The following is a 10836-nucleotide window of genomic DNA, read 5'->3' as shown; positions in this document are numbered from 1 at the left end:
TGCACAGTTAGGCAATTTTTAATTTGGTCAACTAGTCTAAACAGAAGCAATTTATGACAGGGCAGCTGGCTCAAAACGAGAGCTTTAAGAAATTTCTTCCCACCCCTTTAAGGGAAGAGATGGGCACAGGGGTAGCAATGTTGTCAAAGCAACATCTGAGGTTCTGGCCATGGTAAGAGTTTATACAGGTAAACTTGAAACCAGTAGTTTAATTTAAAATTATTTAATATAAAATTTTATATAGACTAGCGTCTTACAGTATCAAGACCAATCTTCAAGATGCGTCGTGTCCAAGTGCAAGACGCTTCAGTTTGTGCAAAAAGCAAGTCCTTATGAAGTCAGGACCTGCGTCTGTAGGTTAGTGGGCAGGTCATTAAACATGTCTTGGGGTACATCATCTGCAAGATCAAGAAGTAGGTTTTAGTGCCAGAGTCGAAGTCATTTTCATATACAGCCTAGTCAAAGCAAGCAAGGTCAAGATCACAGCACAGTTAGGAAGAACTGGTACCTGTCTAATGGAATAAGTGCAGTGGTTATGAGCAGTGCATACTTTAAGGCAAGAGGCCATAAAATTTTGGGAGTGTTATCTATGCATCTCAACCTTTGCACCGACCTCCAATTCTATCCAATTGGTTTTAGCTCTATTGCTCTAACTATGCAATACAAGTGTATTTGATGCAGTCTAATAGAAGACTTCAGAACCAAAGACCCCCCTTACCTGAACAAGAATACTTCACTTGACCATCTAATTGCTCTGGGGAAGCAGAGAGACCTAGCCTGCCTCCTTTCGGGTGCTGTCATATATGTTTTCCAGAGTCAATGACTGGTTGTTACCCTGGGTACAAGTAGCACCTCATGGTACAATATCAGGCCGGTGGTGAAGCAGCCAGCGCGGTATGCAGCTTTAGGTCCATCCAATACTGCTATCATGCCAGAGCCGAGTCTTTGCCTGCAAGAGCAACTTACTCTTGCTAGCGGATAGTCCTGGTGGCACTGCCCATTTGTACCCAATTACTTTAGCATTCATTAACAAACTCCCTTCAAGTTATGCCGGCACTCCTCTGGTTGTTGAGAGCCAGTAGCCACAAAGCATCCCGAAGTTCGTGCCAGGGCCTGTAGCATAGTCCATTTAGCTTCAGAGTAACTCTCTCCTCTGCTTGGCCAAACCAGCTTTGTTGGTCCGCTTCTTCCACATCATGACATAGAACTTGGAATTGCGTTGGTAACTGTGGGAAAGCGTGTTAAACATTCCTGCTTGAATAAAATGCAGGCACCATTATAATTTTAGTCTATACATACCTGATAGGATAAAGCCAACAAATTCATCACACTGTGTCCTCTACTGAAGAAGGTCCCTTCAAAGTCGACATCCACAAGTGTATGGTCGCCTGCAATTTCGTTTGGGGTTATTTGTGGCTCTTCAAGCAGAGACCCCTCCTACAGACTACAGCCTTTCCAACTACATACCCACTGCTATCGCGGTGTCCGAGTTTCAAGTCGGATGAATTTCTGCACCATTGTCGTAACATCCTACTGGAGGGTAGACAGCCGTTTTGTGGTCTAGTGCACCAGTTGGAGTTGCCTAGGAAGTTAAAGACAGATTCGTGCTGGTCCCTAAACGATCTACTCTTGGCTGTAGGAGCACAAGCCCTTTTTGATACAACTTAGGTGGCCAAGCTTCTCACCTGAAATCGGTGGCATGCACATTTGGGTTGGCAATGCATGTTATCAGTCCAGGCTACAATTTGTTCACCATCAAAGTCAGAGGTGCAAGCATCGCCACGGCCATTCCCGTCGGTACATCCTCTGGTCCGAATTTGGGATTAGCAACAGTGTGTCATTTTTATCATAAATACCATCCGTTGTCACTGTCTAGAATCACAGGCATCACCTAACCCATCCCATCGACGTCTGCTGCGGTCACCATTGGCTACATTATGGGACAATTGTCCACACTGTCCTCCACAACATCACTGACAAGAGGCTAGCATCAGTATGTGGCGTTAGGGAGACTCGGGGGGGGGGGGCAGATTTAAAGCAAATATTTGCCATTAGCAAATTAAACAAAGTCCATTATCCATGCCTGTCAATCGATGTTATCATCACATGCATCCCTATAGATCTTCTCTGGTCATCTTCTTGCCCAGATTGTATGCTGGCGGGCAATTGTCACACAGTTCTCGCAAAGCCCTCTCCATTCATCACCCCCCATCAGCTTCTGTTTGCCATTTATGCAGTCCTTTGGACAGTGTCATCAGTAATTTAACAGCCTGACAGGAGAGAGTTGAAATGCCATCTCGTTTCACGTCAAGAGAGTAAAGAGAGAATTGGATGCCATCAGATACAAGTTACAGCATACCATTCATTGTCATATATCGTCCGCATTTGTCCGCCTGTACATCCCCATCAACATCATTCTGGCTGGGGTTGGAGTACAGGGCAGTTGTCACATACATCTCCGATGTGTATCCGAGTCTCCATCTTGTTTGCCCAGGGTTGCGCTATTCATTGACATTTTTATCCGGATTAACGTGCACGTTTAAATATTTAAGGGGGCCCATGTTAACATGCAAATATCACATTTCTTTTTCATACGAAGTACGAGAAGTCCATCTCCATCCAGCAATCCCTATCACAAGCATCACTCAATCCGTCACCATCGCATCCTCTATGCCCCAATTTGGTCGTGTGTGCACCAGTGTTTATCCTTACGCAGTATTCTCGAACAGCTAAGTCAGTGTCTGAAGCATCAGGTCAAGAGTTCTGGAGCACATCTTGACCTTGACCAGCCAAGGCCACAGACACTGAGAGTAGTAAGCAAGGTTTATTTATCACTTTTAATTCGTGAATCCTCAGGACACTAACATTCATAGTAATGTTGGAAGTGGCAGATCCTAGGCACCTTCCTGGGATTGTGCACACATTGTCCATCACATTAAGCCAGCAAGGCAATAGCAAAGGTTCTGCTACACATCAGTATTGGTGCACTAGCATTATCATCGGCACCCACCATTAGCCACCAGACCTCGTCCCACATCGCGGAATGCAGCCCTTTAACAACGTGCTTAATCAGAAGCGTCTCAGTACTTGAATAGCAAGTGCATTAGAATTGCGTCACTAGACTGCCTGTGCAAGCTGGCCATTCCTACTGAACCCTGATTGCAGGTGCATTCACGGCTGCCGGGAGTATTTGCTACACAGGGCTTTGCATCACACCCATCCGGTTGTCCCGAGCACTCTCCACATCTGCACTGAGTATCAATAACCCATTTTGCAAAATGGCACCCTTGTCATTTATGAAGGTAATTTCAGTTGTAGGATGATTCAGTGCAAAACTGATTCTTAGCAGTAGTCATGTGTTACAATTTCACCAGCTAGTTGAAATTTAAGTTGGCATTTAGTCGCACGACTTTGCCATGTTTATCAAACAAGCAAATTAACTATGCAAATCTAACCAATTTGGCATCCATTTATCCATAGGTTTACTTACCATTACATTAAGTCCATCACCGGTGTAACCAGGATGAACAGGTGTCCAAGTTCTGCCACCAACCATCATTTGTACATCTGCATTTGCATGCACCCTCCATTAGCCTACCAGACACGCGTCCACGTCTGTAGGTATGCAGCAACAGGTATTTAAGTGCTGTACCAGAGCCTAGGAAAGGTGTGGCAGCAAAGTCCCAATAGCTGTAGATCATTGCCAAATGTACTTTTGCTGCTGCAAACTAGGCCTTCCCAGTGAACCCTGATGTGCAGGTGCCGTCACGGCTGCCTGGAGTATTGCTACACAGGCATTTGCATCACAACCAACCGTTGGACCAACCACTCGTCCCACATCTGCAAGAAAGAGGGTCGAGAACAAGATACCTGCAAGCATGTTTGTCCTATAAAAATAGAACTGCTACACCCAGTGAGCAAGTAACACCTTCCAGAGAACCTGGGGAGACAGTTGCGGTTCTTATGAACCATCTGTGTGTTTGACACCCTGCTTTGCAGTCACAGCCTCCATTGTTGAACAAGGCACTCAGCGTATCCGGTAAAGCATATGCATAATAGCCTCTGAGTATTAACCCTTTGCACACCTCGGCCAACATGCAAACTGTGTTTATACTTTACCAGAGCAAGTAGCCCTCCCCACTGTAAACCTGTAGTGTCCCAAGTACAGTCTCGGCTGCCTGAGTATTGCTACCAAGGCGATTTGTACCACAGCCCCGCGTTGGCAACCAAGCATTCACGATATCTGATGATGAACATAGCATTACCAACTTAATAATTATTGCCAATATTTAGAAGTCTGCTTACTGCAAGCATTCTCCCTTGGCAAGGCAAAAGCCTCCCCAGTGTACCCTGCCTAAACACTCCACCGGTAACTGCCGTCAGTCATTCGTGCAGCTCCATTTGCAACAGCCGCCGTTGGCCAGGCACATTCATCAACATCTGGAAAATATTCAATTTTAGTAGGGAGTAACCTAGGGTGTGGGGAGGCCATAAAATGGGACATGCTATAGACAATTGCACAACTGCCTTACCTGTACATGATATCCATAACCACTGTAACCTGCCTTTGCAAGTGCAACTCACACCGCCATTAATAGTTTCCAATCTGCATTACCAGGCAACCCCGTTTTTTTCAGCCATGGGTCTGAAATTTAGAATTGTATTAGTTTAATACAAATAAACTCTTATCTAGTGCAAACACTGCTGTGGCAGACCAGTCCGAGTTCATGGCCTAAAATTTCCTTGCTCACCATACTCGATTCAAACCATTTAGATTTGACATATGTAAGGAGTTTAACCAGAATCTGCATACCTGTAGTCTCGTCAGGACACATGCCTGGGGATTCTCATCGTGAAGTAGTCATTCAATTCTTCATGTCTTCCACACATCTCCCCCATCACCGCAGCACATCGCCTTTTCCACACATAACCATGGGTGCACTGGTAGCGCACGCTCAGTAGGCCACCAATAATCAGGCATTCATAGTTCTGCGGCGGCGAGGGGATCTGGGAACCTGCCTTCCTCCTAGCACACCATTGTCCGTGAGCAGGATCTTCACAAGCTCCCTGTTACCTCGTGAACGCGTCACTGGGGCACATGAACAGTCGCTTCTGCAGCAACCCATGTTGAAGCGAGTGCAAGAGTAATTATTCAGTCAGTCTTCGAGCTTTGCAAGACACAGGCCGTTCACGAACTGGAAGGCTGGCTTGGTTGCGACACTGATTAAGGTCTCATCAACACCCATCCCATCAAGGGCACACGTGATCCTCAGGGCTGGATCCATGGAGGTGTTAGGCAGATAAAGAACTTCTGGGGTCATATAGATCACGGACAAACGCGTCTCCCACTCTGGCAGGTACATCACGAAGCCCTGGGTAGCCTACTGCACCTCCATAGTAGTAACTTAACCTCTAGCAAACCTACAATATAGTCTGACTGGTGCACTGGCGGACAAAGGCCTGCCCTTTTACACACATGACCTATGGTCCTGCAAGTCGCACACACGAAGCACCCCTTCACATGGCCATGAGGATGTCCTTTGGTATTCCTGTAGTACACTGCGCTCACTTCGGGAGCGACACTGAAATTAAAGAATTTAATCATTAGATCCACATGTTGGTAGTTATGTGATGTTATGTACTAGGTCCGTGGCTGAGATACTACTTGCATTTCACCGCGTTGTCACGTCCTGCCTGGTGGTATTGTAAGACAATCATTACAGTCATCAAATGACACTTCATAGCCCCAGTTACCATCCGGTAGGGCAGTCGAAAAACCCACTCACCAATGTTTTGTATTGGGGTAACTGCCTCCATCTCAACACTCTACCCATGGGGTTTAGGAAAAAAGAAAGTCAGTGCAAGGTCAGATCTATAAAGAACCAGGGTACGACACTAAGCCGTGTTTGAGTACTTACCTTGTCGTCGGCATGGCACTGCGTCAACGACAACCGCTAATGAAGAGGAACGCAGTTTTAGACAATTTTTGGCCATAAAATTTATATTATTCGGTCACATAGGCAGGAAGCTCAGCGAGCTACCTAAGATCAACTTTTACTCTTACTAGGTACAGTTCTTTTTGTAAAAGAATAAGCTTTACTTTTCCGGCCTTGTCAGCAAGAGCTATGGCACAATCCAGAGAAACTCCGCGGCTGTACATTTTGCTCCATCCTTAACACTGGGCATCTTGCAAGCCTAGAACCTAGGCTTGCTCCCTACATTGTATGTTAGGACAAATGCACGCCCAGTACAGAAAAACATTGGGCATATTAGGGCCTATGGGCCGACAGCCATATAATACATGGTCAAACTTTTGCGATTACGACTCGCTGCAAGCACAGTTTAAATGCGCGAATCGTTCACATAAAAAGTAGCAGTAGCGACAGCTCTCGATCTTGCGTTGCAAGTTGCTAAAGTCATTTTAAAACATACACAATGGATGGAACCTTTCCCCCCCCCAAAAAAAAATCATCCGCTAGATCGGGATCCGTGCCCATGATCTTTATTCCAGAGACCACCAGTCTGCTGTAAAGACCGCACTTACCCTATCTTGTAATGGAGGCAGTGCCAAGTGGGACAGTTTATGCTCTAAAAGCTGCTAAAAAGGCAGTTTTACATGGAAATCTGGTATATATAAAGGCTGCAACCATCTACCTCTATGCTCAAGTAAAAACTACACTGTTTTAAAGTATGCATGCATTAAAATGTATTTCTTCAGGAGTAGCCGTGTGGACGGGCATCACAAGTTTCATCCAGCCCAAGTATTAGCGTTTACTCTCAGACTGAGTCCTTATGGTATGGGGAACGGCAATGAGGCAATATGCCTCCATTAAAGATCTTTCACTGACTAAGACAAACTTCATTAAGCACATTTGAATACGACTTACATTTCTCGCGGTGTTATCATTAGTTCTACACCTTCGCCCTTTCTTACCCAAGAATTATCGTAAATCGACATCATCTTGAGATGTGGCTTTCACAAGCGCTTCTCAGCCATTTATAGTACATTGAAACGAACAGCAATACTGGAAAGCAATGGAGTAACGCAAGCATCAGGAGCCACTATACATGGCGTGCGCCGTGATCATGCCTCTATAACCAGCGACACATATGGTTAGTGCGAACCTTTGTTCTCATTTCGCCTGTGTCTTATCTTAGTTCTAAATTCTTAACCATAACTTAGTGGCCATGGCTTAGTCTAAACTAAATACATAACAAGGAATAGCCTGACATGTAGGCTATTATCATGGTCAAAGTCGCGAAACACAGCTGTAATGGAAAGCGGCCAGTGAGCCGAAAAGAACATCCAAAGGCAGCGCCGATCCGATTCGAGTCGGGGATGATAACAAAGTTTTAGACAAATTAATTTTTCAAAGCAAAAAAAGAAGAAAAAGAGAGAGAAATATATATCTATATATATATATAAATAATATATCTCTCACATCTATATATATATATAATATAATATATATCATCTCTCTTATTCACATTTCCCTTTGATTCAACTATTTTGTGTCCTTTACTTTGCCTCCAATTATGGATCTCTACTACGCTTTCTCCTCCTTCCCTCCACCCCTTTTCTCTTCGCTTCATGGTGTGTTTTGTGTGTGTGTGTGTGTGGTGTGTGTGGTAAATATTAATTATATATAATATATATATATATATAAGATATATATATATATATATATATGTATGCAGGTATACTTATATATTTGTATATACGTACATACACATATATATACATACATATATGTAAATATATATATATATATATTATATATCAATCTATATATGTATTAATATTATATATATATATTAATTTTAAAAATATATGTAATATTGTATATAGATATATATATTATATCGCTATATATATATTTATGCATGTCTACATATATAGTATTTGTATATCGTATACATACCATATAGATACATTCATATATATATATTATATATATATATATATTATTAAAAAGTAAACAATATATATAGATATATATTTGATTATTTAATGTTATGTGTGTGTGTTTGCGTTGTGTCTATATAGATATATATATATATAGATATATAATATATATATATATATTTATCTATATATATTACATATTTACATAACACACACAGACTCCCACAAAAACACACATACATACATATATAAATATATTAATTATATATATATATATATATATATATATATATATAAGATTAGATATATATATATATATATTATATAATATATATTACATGTTTACCACACACACACGCACACACACCACAACACACACACCACAACACGCACACTACACACACCACACACACCACCCAACCACACCACACACACACCACACCCCACACACACACACAAATACGTACATTGTGTGTAGTATATACATATCTATATAATATATATAAACATCTACACCACACTCCTAGCATATACTCATATATTATTCCAAACCACGACCACCACACACCCACAAATCACACACACACACACACACACACACACACACAGCACAACACACACACACACACACACACCACACACACACACACACATACACCCACACACACACACAAACACACAGAATTACGTACATAATGTGTTGTGTATATATTATTATATATCAGATATGATATAATATATAATCTATATATTATAATATACTATTATATATATCTATAGTCTATACTATATATATAGATATTATATATATATACACAAACATATATATACCTACACACATATATATTCACACACACACAGACACACACTCACACACACCCACACACGAATACGTACATATGTGTATAACATATTATCTATATATAGATATACTCATATATTATTACTATATATATCGATACTCTATACTCTATCCTATAATATTCATTACCGATATCTAATATATATATATATATTATAATCTATAGTCTTATACCTTACACTGCAACATTAACTATATTTGCATATCTGTTAATATATGTAATTATATATATATTATATATATAAGATATATATATGATTATATATTATATCTACTACTATACATCTATAATCTATATATATCATATTATATATACTCTATCCACTCTCTATATCTCTAATATCTATATATATATATATATATATATCCATACTATAATCTTATATATAATATATATATTATACTATATTACCATATTATATACCAATATATATATACTATATTATATAATTATATATTCTCTATATATACATATATATTATTTATATATATATATAATATATATAGATATATATCTTATATCTATATATATATATATTCATGGGGTTTTTATATTATATATGCTGTATCTGCTGCTGAAGCGTAGGCAGTATTAGGTGTGCTAGTCAACTTTCAACTTTCCTCTTGGCTTTATGTAACTAACCGCCTGCTCTCATGTGCACTCGCAGAGCCGATTGATGGGGGCCCGCCAGAATTGCACACTTGAATGTTCTCAGTACACCCCGTCCCCCCCCCAAAAAAAAAAAAAAAAAAAAAAAAAAAATTCAGTAGTGTCATGAGCACTTTCCCAAAAATAAATTTACTAGTATCTGTATCATTGCATGTAATGCGTTTCCCTATTTCTCGTATCTACTACAGCGCATAGGTTTGCGATATAAGGCGCAAGCATGCGGACACATTCATGATCCAACTGGAAATATTCTGGAATTTTATCTTGATGTAAAAGTCAAAAGCACGATCGGTTTTTGTTCGCACACATCCGTCTTTTTGGTCATGCAGTTCATGTCCACCATGATTTGGACCTTCATATTTCAGAATTTCACTCTTCTCCATTGTCCTAAATCCCTGTTAAAGACTACTCTTTTACAGGAATTCGAGCCAACAGGGATAGTTACTTTTACTTTCAAATCATGAATGTGCGTCAGTTTAATTTAGTCATTAACCTAGGAGTTGAATTGTACTTTTACAAAGAAGCTACCATCTCGCACTTTACGGACAAAATCAAATCGCCGTCCACTGACCACCAAAGACCTTTTGATGATGAAGGGTTGACGTTTCAAAATCGACTGATTTTCATTCACGCTTTTGGCAGTCAAATACCTTGCATCTTTGAAGGGATTGCAAAACTCGTCGTTCACGTTGTCAGCAGTGGGGATTCCGTTGTTCAAAGTCGCGTTAGTCTTAGGAGTGTCATGGGTCGTCCCTCTCCTTGAGAAGGAGAAGGGGTAGCTGAGGAGTCGATCATGCTGGGTTTCGGACCAAGTCCGAACCCTGGGCCCATGCTCACTATTCTGAAGGGACCAAATAACACTTAACAATTGATAATCAACCTAACAGCAATAGGTAAGAGAGAGTATGGCAGTTTTCCGCCCTCTATCCCCCTCCCTCCCAGTGGAAGTCCGGTTGCGTTCTCCAGTATTAAAGAGGGATCGAGTTATGTGGAAGACATCTCCTTACCGCCGAACTTGCCTAGGCGAAGGACGGTAATTCGATGCCCTTCCCCTAAGCGAATACGGGAGCCCACAAGGGAACTCCGGTAGGCTCAGGAGAGTCACATGAAGAGAGGGGAAAAATTAGTACAAAGAAAAGTGCGCCTCAGACTACTGGGCCTCCCTCCCCAGGGGTCAAAGCTCTCAAGGGCTACCCTGTTGTAGAGGAGTGCTGCGGGTCTGATGTGGTGTGACTACGCCTACTGTAGTCCGTCGTCTGCAATCAAGGCCTGAAGGGAGCAAGCACATGCTGAACTCTAAAAGCAAAGTTCTTAGTCTACGTTAGAGAAATCAAAGCAATACGCCGAGCAGACGAAGGCCTCCGGACCAGGTAACTCTGTGACACAGGCTTTTAGTTA

General features: G+C 41.3%; 1 pseudogene; it reads right to left on the bottom strand.

The window, feature by feature from the left end:
* Positions 1-207: 207 nt before the first annotated feature.
* LOC119583238 lies at positions 208-6160 on the bottom strand (annotated as a pseudogene).
* Positions 6161-10836: the final 4676 nt, after the last annotated feature.

Source organism: Penaeus monodon, chromosome 17 (genome assembly GCF_015228065.2).
Source record: "Penaeus monodon isolate SGIC_2016 chromosome 17, NSTDA_Pmon_1, whole genome shotgun sequence".
NCBI lineage: Eukaryota > Metazoa > Arthropoda > Malacostraca > Decapoda > Penaeidae > Penaeus > Penaeus monodon.
Note: the sequence above shows the minus strand (reverse complement) of the source record. Positions and strands in the feature narration are given on the sequence as shown.